This window comes from Neopsephotus bourkii, unplaced genomic scaffold (genome assembly GCF_033783945.1).
Source record: "Neopsephotus bourkii isolate Nb327-2 ecotype Australia unplaced genomic scaffold, CSIRO-AGI_Nbou_v1 NB_1707, whole genome shotgun sequence".
In the NCBI taxonomy this organism is placed as follows: Eukaryota; Metazoa; Chordata; class Aves; order Psittaciformes; family Psittacidae; genus Neopsephotus; species Neopsephotus bourkii.
Window position 1 is genome coordinate 1,154,733 of NW_026902181.1, and position 13,094 is coordinate 1,167,826.

Below are 13,094 nucleotides of genomic sequence, written 5' to 3' on the forward strand. Positions count from 1 at the left end.
GCTGTCTCTCTTTTGCCTTTATTCATTGAAGAAATAAAAAGTTGAAATGTTGACTGAATGTTGTCTTACTTTTCCATGTTGTTATTATTTTTGTTGTTATTATTCCAATTACCACAGCAATTCTGCTCAGTCATGGATCTAAATCTTCCATGCACATTGTTCCTGCCCCAAGTAGCTACCAACAACAAGGAAGAGACCATAGATGGGCAGAGTCTAACAGACTGCAGGGAAGGAAACAGTCAAATAAGCTGGGTTAAGCATTGTTTAGGGGGACTCAGAACATCTGCACTTTCATCTTAACAAAAATAGGACTCCAATAATATTAAGGGCAGGGCTAGTTTCAAACCATCTAAGACAATTGGGTTTTACTCACAAAGTTAATGCCACATAAAATGTGTCTTTTCTTTAAAGCCCCTGGTCTAGCAACAGGCAAAGGGAATAAGGAATGTTTTTAAAATAAAAACTTCTGCTTTAAATACAGCATTCAAAATTAAAAGTATTAACTGTTTTTCATTCTTTATCTTTAATAAGGGTTAAGGGTTTTCTTAGCAGTACTTGTGAGAATGGGCATAGGTCAGGGTTAACTTGGCAGAAACCCCAAACCACGTTTAGCTATTCCTTATTGTAACAGTGAACAAAGATTTTATTAACATCTTACCCCTTGTTAAGCCCGTGTTCCTCCTTTCAACAGAACAGGAGCTTTGAGACTTCAATTTGCAGGTCTGTGGAGCGGATTTATGCCTGCAGATGCAGCATGTTGTTCAGCATTTGTTTACATTTATTTCCAACTATCCCCATCAAAAGTTTTCTATGAAAAGCAGAAATATTTAAAAAAAACTTTTACAATGTATCCAATTTGGACACAAAATCAACACATTAAAAGCCTTCCAAACTCTAAAAACTGAATGTAAAAGATGGGATGGAGGAGGGGCTGTTGTGACTAGCTCACAAAGTCCATGGTATGTAAGAGCAGCAGAGGAAAATCAGAGCAGAACAAAACCTTCCATTGAGAAAATCTTGCTCCCCAGATGCCAACTGGTTCAGATGCCTCCGAAAATCACAGCTGTTGTGCTATCAGGAGGAGAAAAGGTGTCACACCACTCACTTAGCCAAGCAGAGTTGCATTCATTACCCCACCACATTGGTGGGCCTTGAATGTGCGCAGTCTGTGGTATCTCCACAGGGTGCCACAGCCTCCGCTCATTCTCAGACTAAGTCCAGATCAAGCACTCTGTGTTCATCTAGTCTGAAGGTTATACTGTAAACAAACAAACAAAATTTTTGGTCAAAGGGGCATAGCAGATTTCACAGTGATAGCTGCTGTTTGGGAACCTGGAAAGAGCAGGAGGTCTTAAAGGACACATACTTTAACAAAATACAGACAGTAATTTCCTCCGTGTCTATACTCCTGAAACCCCCATACCAGCATTGAATGGGATCAGACAGGAAGAGCCTGGAGCAACTCAAGATCCTGTGAAAAGGTGAACGCAGGGGCTGCACGGTGAGATTAAATATATCCTGCTCAGCAGTAAGGGAAACTACTCATAAATAATTGTGCACCCACGGCGTGCTCATCTCTCAGACAGGATGCTCTTGCCCCAAACACTCAGCATCAACCCTATCCCACTGACTCTTGAGTACCCACAGTATTGCCAATCCTTGCTCCTTGACGAATTTAAGGTAAGGCATTTTGGAAGGAAAATCTGCTGTCACCTGGCAAGAGATATTTCAAGACCAAACACTTCATAGTCACTTTTAAAGAGAAACCTACAGTTTGCAGTCTTTCACAGTTAAGGTGGTGATCACATTCAAAGCACCTGGCTTCCTCGAACAGGAGGGACAGGCACTTCACTCACAGACTTTCCCCACAAGCACAATATCCTCTAGGTGACCTGAGCCCAAAGGTTTGCCTTTCTAATATGTCATGGTTTCCTAATCCATTTTAGTTTTCCAAACATGTCAGCATTTCTTGATGCATTCTGTGCTCAGTGTCAAAGCCATAAGAGCATTTTGTGGGAAATCTGCTTCCTTCCTTCTTTGACCTTGTGATGATCTGTTGTTCACAGTGCAGTGATATGCACCTTTGTGGCCTCAGGCACTATGAAGTACACTTTTTGTGTCTTCTCTAGTGCTTGATCTCAGAGAAAAGCTGGACACAAAGAGATTCATGTACTTTTTTCAAATGGGAATAAAAAAATCTCAATCTGATTTTGCATGATTTACAGCAAATTTCCTTTTTTTTTTTTTTTTTTAAAGCAAACAGCAATTTCAATTTCTCAGCTTCTTCACCAAGGTCTGTGTTTCCAGTTTGTGTTTCAGCTGCTGTAAAATAGCAAATAAAACTGGCTGCTCTCCTACCTCGAGAGGGCACCAAGAGACAGTTGAAAGAAGGACAGAAGCAATCAAGCTTTACCTCAGGCACCAAATATTTTGGGTCATGAGGATGTTCAATTACAGTAATTAGCAATAATCACATAAGCAACAGGAGCTTCCCTTACCTCCCGTCACCCCTCCAAAGAATGGAGTCTGCTTCATTAAAACCTCTGCTTCCTCCTTAATCCCAGGGACTGGTTCATGGGTGCTTCCTTCAGAGACCTGAAGACCTGGACTCACTACCACGGCTTCCAAAAGCTGCTGCCCAGCATCTTAACTGCAAAAGGAAAAACATATTATCATGAATCATCTGACTTCAAAATCGAAATTTTAAAAAGGGAAAAAAAGGTCTAAAATGTTAACAGGATTTATTAAGCAAACCAGAGCCCATTTAGTATGACTACCACATTTTCTGCAGCAACTCTGACCTACTTACAAGAAATGAACACTGTTTACAAAGCAGGATTTGGGTTATGCTTTTTTTAATAATTATGTTTTCCCTCCTACCACCTGGTATCCAACCAACTTACCCTGACAGTACCTAATTTCCAGGGAAAGCTTAAGTTACCAGTTTTAATGAAGGTTTAATGAAACCCCGTTTGTTTAAAGAAATGTCCACTTTTTTCTCCTGGAAGCATATCAGTCTGGTAACTGAAACACAAGGCCATTATTTCACCCTCTGATTCAAAGCATCCCAGTGGAAAGGTGCAGGGCACTGCACTTGCAGGACATGCAGACAGCGAGGCTGTCCCAGGCAAGGCACTCAGCTACAGCCGGTCATGCAAGGAATGGAGCTGAGGGGTTAATATCTGCAGTCCAGACCTCTGTGCACCCAAATAGATTCATACTAAAATGCTATGAAGACCCTATCCCATGACCTGCAGAAGTGAGCAGATTAACTATAAATATCCAAAATGAACTTTAGCAACATTTCTACTTCCTTTCTTTGCTATATTGTCTTAATAATGTTGATATTCTAGTTGCGTATCTGCTTGTGAAATCGAATTTTGGTGCTATTGTTGAATTTGCAGCATAAAACCTGAAGGAAGCCAAAGCAATCTCAAACCAAAGTAGTAAATTAAAAGTAAGTAGGTTATCTTTATCTGTTAAAAATTAGTCAGTGAATTTGGGTAAAGAAAGGGAGGTAGAGGGTTTTCAATGTGCTTAGATACCTCAGTGTGGATAAAAGAACAGACCTGGGTACTTCTGACTTCCAAACAGGCTGAAAATACAAGCTGCCTCCAACACAAAAGCATAAAAACATATTCATTACTGACTCCCCAGAAACCAGAATTATGCTCCTGATGTCCTTAATGCACTGTCTGAGCCATCCATTGTAGACTTGAAAGTCTAGATTCAAGGTAGGGCCTGAAGTAACAAATCTTCACAGTTGGGCATACATTCACATCGTGAATTTATAACTGTCCTATGTGAATGGCAAAAGCAAAGGAAGAAACTGGAAGTTCTACCAGACTGCTCTGTGAGGCTTTAGGTCCCTCTGCCCCCAAAATAACGGACAACATGTAAAGGCAAAGAAAAAAATTTATAAATCCTGACCATTTTTCAGTCTTCTGGTGATTCCAGTCAGTGACATTTCACAGCCAGCATATTTTGTACACTCAGGAAACCACATGGACACTAATTCCTCACCATGGGTGAGCTGAGGGCAGAGGCGGTAAGGCCTTGTTGTTGGAAAGAACAACCTTCCAGAAAAAAACACAGTATACAGAGGAAACTATGAATTTCAGTTATATAAATATACAGAAAATAAGTGGTTCATTCATAACCAAGAGGATTCCACTTACACACATTTATTTTGGGGCAAACTTGCTATCATTTAAACAAAATTTTAGGACTCAGATTACAACACGGAGAATTAAATAACTGCAGTGCCTTTCTTCTGCATAGGCTTACAAAGCTCACCATTGTATGGATTGCTTTTGTCCCCATCTCAGATTTCTGACAGCCTCCAGAGCTCACGATGATGATATCCTGATGATGGTAAAATCCTGATGACAGGTTCTTACAGATATGAGGACCATAAGTTAAAAAATAAGGCAACTAACAATATGTGGATCTTGTGAGAACCTCAGGGATTTAAATCTCCATCACTCCAGCTCTACCCTGGGTAGTTCTTTATAAAAGCTCACAACAAATCTCACCAAGTTCAACCAAGACAATTGCCAAGTCCTGCACTGAGGGATGAATAACTCCAAGTACCAGCAAAGGCTGAGAATGACCAGTTGGAAAACAGCTTTGCAAGAAAAGCCCTGGGAGTCTTAGGGGATCCCAAGCTGACCATGAACCAGCAAGCTGACCTTGCAGCAAAGAAGGCCAATGGTTCTTCAGCAGGTCAAGGGAAGTGACCCTTCTCCACTCTTTAGCACTGGTGTGGTCCCATCTGCAGTGTTCAATCCAGTCCTGGGCTCTCCAGTATAGAAGAGATATGGACACACTGGAATGCATCTGGCAAAGGGCCAGGATGAGAGTTAAGGGACTGGATAATCTCTCGTATGAGAAAGAGCTGGGACTGTTTAGTGTGAAGAAGCTCAGGAGAATCTTATCAATATATATAAACACCTGATGCGAATGAGTAAGAAGATAGAGCCAGACTCTTCTAAGTAGAGCCCAGTGAGAGAACAAGAGGCAATGGATATGCATTGAAACAGGAAACTCCATTCAAACGTATGAAGTTTTTAGTGGGTATAAGGTCTAACACTGGAACAGGTTGCCCAGAATGTCAGTCTCCATCCTTGGAGATATTCAAAATCTGGCAGGACATAGCCCTCAGCAACCTGCTGTAGCTGACCCTGCTCTAAGCAGGGCGTGGACCACATGGCCTCCAAAGGTCCCTTCCAACCTCAAAGCTTCTGTGATTCTGTGACTGCCTAACTAGTTCTCTTCCCAAGTTATTGATGTGTTTTGCCACAGGAAGAGCAACAAGCTGTATCAACAAACTCTTGCCACTGGAAAAGCTGAATTGATTGCTAGAATCACACCAGCCAGCTGGAGTGAATGTGAGTTTCTGCTTGAAGGCCTGCCAACATAAACATTATTGTTGCAGAATCTGAGCTCCAGCCGTGGGCTATATGCCAGACTTCTAAAAGTGCCTCAAGAACACAGACATCATTACCACACTACCACAGTATTAGCACCCCAGTAAGAGCTGTTATTAGCAGTGGAGAGGCTGGCTGAAATGGTGACTGAACCTGTGCCACAGGCACACCAGAAGGGGTGCGGATGCCTTAGACCAGCCAGAAAATCATCCTGTGACAAACAAGAGCTATGAACATCCAACAGTGAGACCTCGGAAAGCTGATTTTCCCCTACTCTGGGGAAAAGTCTCCATACCCCCAGATCCTCTGGTCCATTTCTATTCTTCCGCCTGTAAAGCAGCATTTCATGAACATTCATTTAATCACTTTGCTATTCCATGGCTGCAGGTGGAAGGAGAACAATGGCCAGGTAACAAGAACAAGAAGGTAAGGCATAAGCAAGACTGAGCACTGCTGGGAAGGGGTAGGTTGGCACCTATGTATGTATTTACGGTGGCGGGAGATGGAGAGGATGAAAGGGGGCAGTTGACTCTTGTTCACACTGCATGGTACAATGCATTCCCCACCACCACTCAACTTGCTGCATCCAGCCCCTCAGGCTAGTACGGGACAGTGCGTTCAGCTGAGCCTCAGCATGGAAGCATCCAAACCTCTTCATGCAGGGGAAACAGGAATGGAGAGAGAATGGTCCTTCCCTTCCATTTCCTGGTTAAATGATGAGCTGCTTGGTCAAGATAAGGGAGATTTTATTACAAACCTTGCCTATTTGGCAGAGGGCTTTTGTAAGCTTCAGTTCCTGGAATACATTTTAACTTTCATTTTTTCAGGCCTAATGACTTCAGAAAAAAACAACATAGATACAACTCCTCAACATATATTATGTCTCTCAATGTTGAATTGTAATTTATTTCTAACCACAACAGTATTTTTGCTGTACACACGACAAATTAACATCCAAGAAAGGCTGTCCTCTGCATTTTGTTACTGCTCAAGCAATTTTCACTTCAAACCATGTTATTCTTTACACTTTGTTTTCTTATCCAGTTCCGCACATCAGATGTCTGTAATTTTCTTCCTCCAAGCTGCAAATACAGCCTGTTTATTTCTCACATCCAAAACAAGAGCACAAGAATAAAGGTTGACTAAATTGTTGCTCAATAGAACAATCCCCCCGAGATCCAAACCTAGCAAAGTTTGTAAGCATATATTCAATTTTAAACATGTTAGTATTTCCATTGCCTTTGAAAGAATACGTTTTATATTAATTCTCATACTTCAATTATGCACAGGCTGAAGAACTTCACTGGAGAGAAGTCTGAGCACCTTCCTAGCTGAGCAGACCTACTACACTAAATGCAACCTCTATCTTTCAGAAACTAAATTTCTTTACTGTCTTTATATGGTAAAAGACTCAAGCTTCAGTTTAAGATTTAAAATGGGTAATAGAAATTGGACATACATATTAAGTGAAGTTTCAGGTATAAGGTCTTCTAATTTGCAAAAACAACTTCACTAGAAGTGGTTCATTCTTAGCAAATTACCTGTGACAAGTCAGAATTTCACTGATAAGCTGCTCAAATACTCCATTTTCTGTTCAGAGGAGTATCTAAAAATTCATCATGCCCAGTCCTTGAGGAAGAACAAGAATTCAATTCAAACTGAAAAGAGGCAGTGCTGGGAGAGGTTCTGACATTCAGAAAGGGTAGGCGGATAACAGTGAGAAAAATGACAGACTCAGTCTGCACCATTACTAAAATTAGATCATTTCTTTTGTTCTCCTGAACCTTCTGCTCTATTTGCCAGGAATCATATTAGCAACAGAAACTGTGAGAATCTGTCCAATCTTATTAGAGAAGCTGGACATAAAGAAATTTTGAAAATCTTTTTAAAATGTACTTGCACTTAAAAATAAAAAAGGCAGGCTTTTAGAATTCTGCAAATCAAAAAACCTATGTCAGAAAAACTGGACATCAAACTAACAAAGCTTAATTAACAGTACTGCAGTGTGCTGAGCACCAGCACAGAACAGTATTTTACCATCTGCATCTATATATACTTACTGGTTTACTACTTAGGAAAGTGCTGGACAGGCTTAAACAGAAGCATGCTCTCAAGCTCTTCTCAAAAGCAACCAGTTCACCCCAAACGCACCTCTCCTGTCTAAGCTGACTTTTCAGTGTTGCCACCCAAGAGCGCTGAAAGGCCAGCTCTGCTCTGGGGAAGCACTTTGATGGCTGGCAGTGAATCTCTTCCCTGTGTGGGAGATTTATCAGCAGATCTAACCTATAATGCTGTACAAGCAACTGATAATTCTGGTATATACCAAGACGCCATAGCTGAACTCCACAATATTGTGGGAATTTCACGTGAGTATCTGCACGCTGAGATCTTCCCTCACTGCTCTGCTTTTTTGAAGACATAATTAGAAGCAACAGGTAATGACTAATACTTTCAGCCAGGCACACAAGGGAAATGCTCATCCTTGGGTGATGGGATCAGGCTCACTCTCTAGTCTGATTTTACTAGAATAGCAGATAATAGCAGCTAGAAGTTCTTCCATAGCCTTGTTTGTAGGCTCATGGTTATGACATCTACGGAATGGCACACTGAGTTGGACTCTTTCAGACTTAGAAGATCCTTAGCCTCCTTCCTTTTGGGGTGGGCAGCCACCTGCCTACTTCACTAAAGGCAGTCCCTGGCACCACACCACTGCCTTTTAGTCCTTCTTAAGCAGGTACCAGCCCTGTCCAGAGTATCACTTCCCCAAGGGATTCAAGGCATTTTATGCACAACCACAATTCAGATGCACTAAGACAGCAGCTCAGATCAGCTCCTGGAGCAATGTTTCCTAGCAGCTAACAGCAGCTATTTAAAGAGCATCGAACTGTCTTACAGAGACACCTATTTCACTCTGTTCCCAAACCTGCACAAAGCCCAGATGTCTCACTTAGATCTCTGTATTAATTCTGAGGGTCAAGAATACTTTAAGTCATTGCAAAGTTGGATGCCGAACAGTGGTGATCTAAACCTACTCTTTAACAACTAACAGGAGAGCATATGACCATTCTTAATTGGGTGAAGTGCTCAAGGACTGCTAAGGTCCTTCAGCTCCAGCAGTAAAAAGTTGTGTAAAAGGTTGTTGCTGGAGTGGGGTGTCCTGAACACGATCTGTCTCCATTTATAACCACAACATCCATGAGGCCTCGGACTGTGGTATGAATGACAACTGTGAAGTCTGTATGGCCACAGGACTGTTGCACCCTGTCAGACTAAAGATGCAGAATATCCCATAGTCAATTCTGGGTTGTCACTTTTGATTCTAGTAGTAAACAAATTTGCAGTATGTAATTCTTTCTCTGTCCCTTTCTCCTCAGATCAGTGATAAATTCCCAAGACACAGCAATTCAAACAGACTTCCAAGGCAAGTGATTCTTTCCCAAAACAAAAATTTTGACTAGATTGCTTTCTTAATCAGGACCTTTTCAGCACTAAATTTAAGGAGAAAAAAACAAAACAACAAAAAGAATTCAGCTCACAGCTCCTTTTTTGTAAGAATATCCTATGCAAACTAAAAGGAACCCTGTAAACTCAGACTGCTTTATACTCCACTGGGAGCAACATTGGAAGAATACAGTTCTCCTAAAATCAAAACTACATTATACACAAAACTGATAAGAAATACTTTAATATTGCTTTAAATGTCATAGTAAGTGGCTAAGTTATCAATTCTGAAATTAGTTGGAAGTATATGCTTAGCCCCCATACAGGAAGGGTAGCTGAATGGGGGTTGACACTTCAGTTGATAAAACCCATTACATGGATGACTGTTACCCTTAAGCTCTGAATGGTAGCTCAGAAATTACATCAAAAGCCTTTGCCCTCAGCAAGGTATACTTAGAGGTAGGAAAGGAGTACTTTTTCATGAAGTTTATTCTAAAAGGATAAAGTCATCCAGAAAGAAGCAAGCTCCTTAGTCTGTTTTCCTGCCAGCCTAAGGCCATATTGTTGAAAGGCATTACTTCCAAGGGAGCCACAGGAAAGTAGTCATGGATAACTCACATCCAGTGTACCCAGCTTTCCAGACAGCTACCCAGATAAACACCAGATGGGTCCCCTACAGGATGCAGAATAAAAAGACTGAGTAAAATGAGGAGTCAAGATTTCACTCTGACATCGCTTTGGGAATGCAAGCCTATAGATCTTGATATGACAATAATTATAACTTTGGGCACCAGAAAAAAAAGATAATAACCAACATCCATGATCTGATTTGGAAATAATCTTTTTTTTTACCTAGCACTAATTATCTTTAAAAGAATAATTTCCTAAAAGCTCTGTCTTCACTAATAATCAGCAAATAAGAAAAATAATCCATTTCTCCTATCCTTATAACTGTACACAAAGATGCATTCCATAACAGAAATCACTTTTTGGTTTATCTTTTAAGATGAGAAAGGCCAGTAAGAAAAATATTTGCTCCTGCATGTACCATTTTAAACAAAGTAAACATTAAAAATGTGGAGACATGCCAAATTATTATTTGGAGAGTGTGGACTAATAACCCTTTCACAGACTAAAACCAAGCAAGGTAAAAGCCAAGTCCCAGGTGTGCGAATAGTTTGTGTATTACAATTTTAAGGACATGAGGAGTTCTATTAATTTCAGTGGGATACTTCACATACTTGCAGTCACACACTGTGCGATACATCTGCCAAGGAGACCTGGAGGTTGGCAGAATTTACCTAGAATAGTTTACTCCGTTAGCAGGTTTTAACTTATTTTATGCAACCAAGGAAATTCTCAGAACTCTTAAGAGAAATAAAATAGTATGCTCCCTTCTCCAGTAAATAGCTCGGAGTTTGCACTGACTGAAATTCAGATTTATTATTTTGAGCAAAAGCGGAACCACAGGAAACGAGGACAGGTAAGAAGCCTCCTCTGAGTTTTGAAATACAAGTGCCAGAGCTTGCAATGAAATAAATCTCCTGCATGCTTTCCCCCCCCTCCACCCCCACCCCCCCCAGCATTGTCATTTAGGATTTACCTATTCCAGAAAAGAATCATCATCTTTACAAAACTGTAACTGACTTGGTAAATTTGGACAGGATCAAACTTGTCAATCAAAAAGTACACACCTGCTACTGACCTTTACTGAATTGTAAGGATACACTATTTACCTTGCAATATCTGAGACATATAAACTTTTAAATTTAATGGGATTGCAACAGATACATTCAAAGGACAAGGTGAGTAAATTTTAACTCAAGGTTCCTAAAAAAAAAAAAAAAAAGAAACGCATGCTTGAGTTTTTTTAAGATATTTATTATTTGTCTTCCAGGAGGCTGCCCCAATGAGCTTCATTAAAAAAAAAAACAGTAAATCAGCATTTTTCTTTGGTAGTGTTTCCACTGGATACCTCAATCTAACTGCCTTTTTATTATTTCTGAAGAATAAACATTAACAGACTTATAAAAAGGCTATGCTGCTTCTGGTACGAACTGATTACAGTGAATCACTATATAAATTTTTACAGTTGTATTCATTAGGGTTATTATCTGTGTTACATCAATTCTAAGCATATGCCTGTGTGTTAAATTAGGGATTCACATTAAAATGAATATAACTGTTTGTAAGAATTTATATGGCGATTGATGGAACACAGATATTAAGGTAGACATACACACCCTGGTATTCTAATGAATACAGTGAGTTATACCTTTTAGTATTATTAGACATGAATTATATTAAGCATGCTCACTGTTAAATATTCTCAATGTTTAATGGGAGCAATCTGAAGGGGTAAGCAGTATTGCAGTATTTGGATTTACATCCCTATTTGCCAGCGAATGCTTGTTTATTTAACCTACAAGAAAACTGAGAATGCATTTTCCCATACCTGTGGCTAGAACCATTGTTCTCATGTTGGATTAGCTACATATAAACACGGAAAGACCATTAACATTCAAGGAGTATTTTAGTATCATATCAGAATGCTGTGGGTTGAGTATTTGTGCTAAAAGTTTTAATATATTAGAATGCTGCATATTAATGTTGAATGTTGTAATAATTAAAGAGACAGATTTGGTTGGTTTTGCACTTTCACTAACGTGGGAAGCCTACGAAAATGATCTAAGAAGTGATGAAAGAAACCAGCCACTGACACATCCATTCCACCTCTCCGAGGAACACTGGGAACCTTGAAGAAACCAAAGACGGCTGGGTGAGGAATTTGTCAGCTGAAGAGGGATCAAACCCCAAGAACAGCCCTGCTGGAAGGGGAACACGGACCAATGGACGGAGGAGGCCCAGGAGTCACAAGGTCCGGCTGGCGCCTCTGCTGACAGCCATTTTATTCACCCGTCCCTTTTCTTCACTTCGGGAACCTGCTGGCTGGCCACAGCGAGAGAAATGCCTCACACCTCATTTTACAACCGAAGGACGACGGTTACGTGTGGAAAGGCGAGCTGTGAAAACCCGCACTGCTGAGGGAAGCGCGGGCAGGGCGGCGGGGGGCCGCCGGGTTCGGGCACCAGGCTGCCGTGAGGGTGAGTGAAGCGAGAAAGCGGCCAGCCCTCGACCTGTGGCCGCTCGCAGCTCCTGCACCGACTCCGCCGAGGAGACGCCCGGAGGGCGCCCAGCACCCCGCGGGCCGGGGCCATTTCCCGCAGGCAGCGCGGACTCTTCTCGAGTCTCTTGGCCACCGGCTGCCGCAGGCGGGCAAAATGGCGGCACTGGCTGAGACGAGAGAAGAGGGGGCGGTGCCGGGGGAGAGGGCTACCGCGGCAATACCGGGCCTCACTGCCGCCGTTAGCCACCGCCTCCTCCCTTTTCGCACACACTGCAGTCCCCAGCGCAACAGCAGCGCCGCGGCGGACGGGCACGGCCGTGGAGGAGGAGCGTCCGGCTGTGGCCTGTGCCATTCATACTCCCTCAGGACAGCCGGGGCGGGAGGGGGAGTGTTCTGTTGTCCTTCCTCCCGCCGCAGGCCCAGCCCTGTTTCTCATCGCCCCCAGCCCCGCAAAGCCCCTGACCTGCTCCGAGCCCAGGCCAGAGGTAGGTGCCCGCCTCACAGAGGCTCTACTGCGGCTGCCTTTCGCTGGCCCCGGCCGGTGGCCGTAATGGGCAGGCACTCGCTTCTGCCCGGGACGGCAGGAGCCGGGGCGCCGCAGGGCCCTTCGCTGGAGCAGGCAGAGGCGGCAGGGCCTCCCCGAAGTGGGGAGGTGGTGGTGAGGGGACAGCCGGGGGCCGGTCGGGGGAGGCAGCCTGTCCCGTCTGGCCATTGCCCGCTCCCGGGGTTGCCCGCCGGTGGCCTGCCTTCCCTTGCGGGGTTGACAGTTGCAGAGGCTGTGCTTGGTTGATTACTTCGATTTCCTGGGTGGGAAGCGCAGTAGCTCCGGTGGGAGTCCCTCTGGCAAGGTGCAAAGGTGTCTCGGGAAGGAGATGATCTGCTGCCCTTCCCAGAGGTGGTTGTGGGATGCTCTTCCGAGAACTGGGTGGAGCGTGTTGGCCTAAAACTTTGCATCCCTGGAGGATGGCATCTGTGCCATGAGGGGCCTCAGCCTGCTCCATCTGGCTGCTGGGTTGGGAGCCAAACTGCAGCACCTCTGAACTTTAACCGTGGAGTAGAGGTGCATGTCTGGCATGCAGGTGGGAGTGGAGTGCACC

The 13,094-nt window shown here is 43.0% G+C and overlaps 1 protein-coding gene and 1 long non-coding RNA gene across 6 annotated transcripts in view; one reads left to right on the top strand and one right to left on the bottom strand.

The window, feature by feature from the left end:
• On the bottom strand, window positions 1–12,508 carry LOC133224616 (uncharacterized). The gene is made up of 3 exons (XR_009728901.1): window positions 12,461–12,508; window positions 2,499–2,645; window positions 1–2,149 (listed from the first exon to the last, which is right to left on the bottom strand). It is a non-coding gene; the product is annotated as an uncharacterized LOC133224616 (long non-coding RNA).
• PCNX4 (pecanex 4) overlaps window positions 11,778–13,094 on the top strand; it is a 19,661-nt gene continuing 18,344 nt past the window's right edge. For 4 of the 5 annotated variants that reach the window (XM_061376172.1, XM_061376174.1, XM_061376175.1 and 1 more), the window contains exon 1: window positions 12,135–12,482. The gene's annotated coding sequence lies outside the window, so the exon portion shown is untranslated. Of the gene's footprint in view, window positions 11,975–12,134; window positions 12,483–13,094 lie in introns of those variants that run through there. The other variant, XM_061376173.1, reaches the window with a different exon arrangement.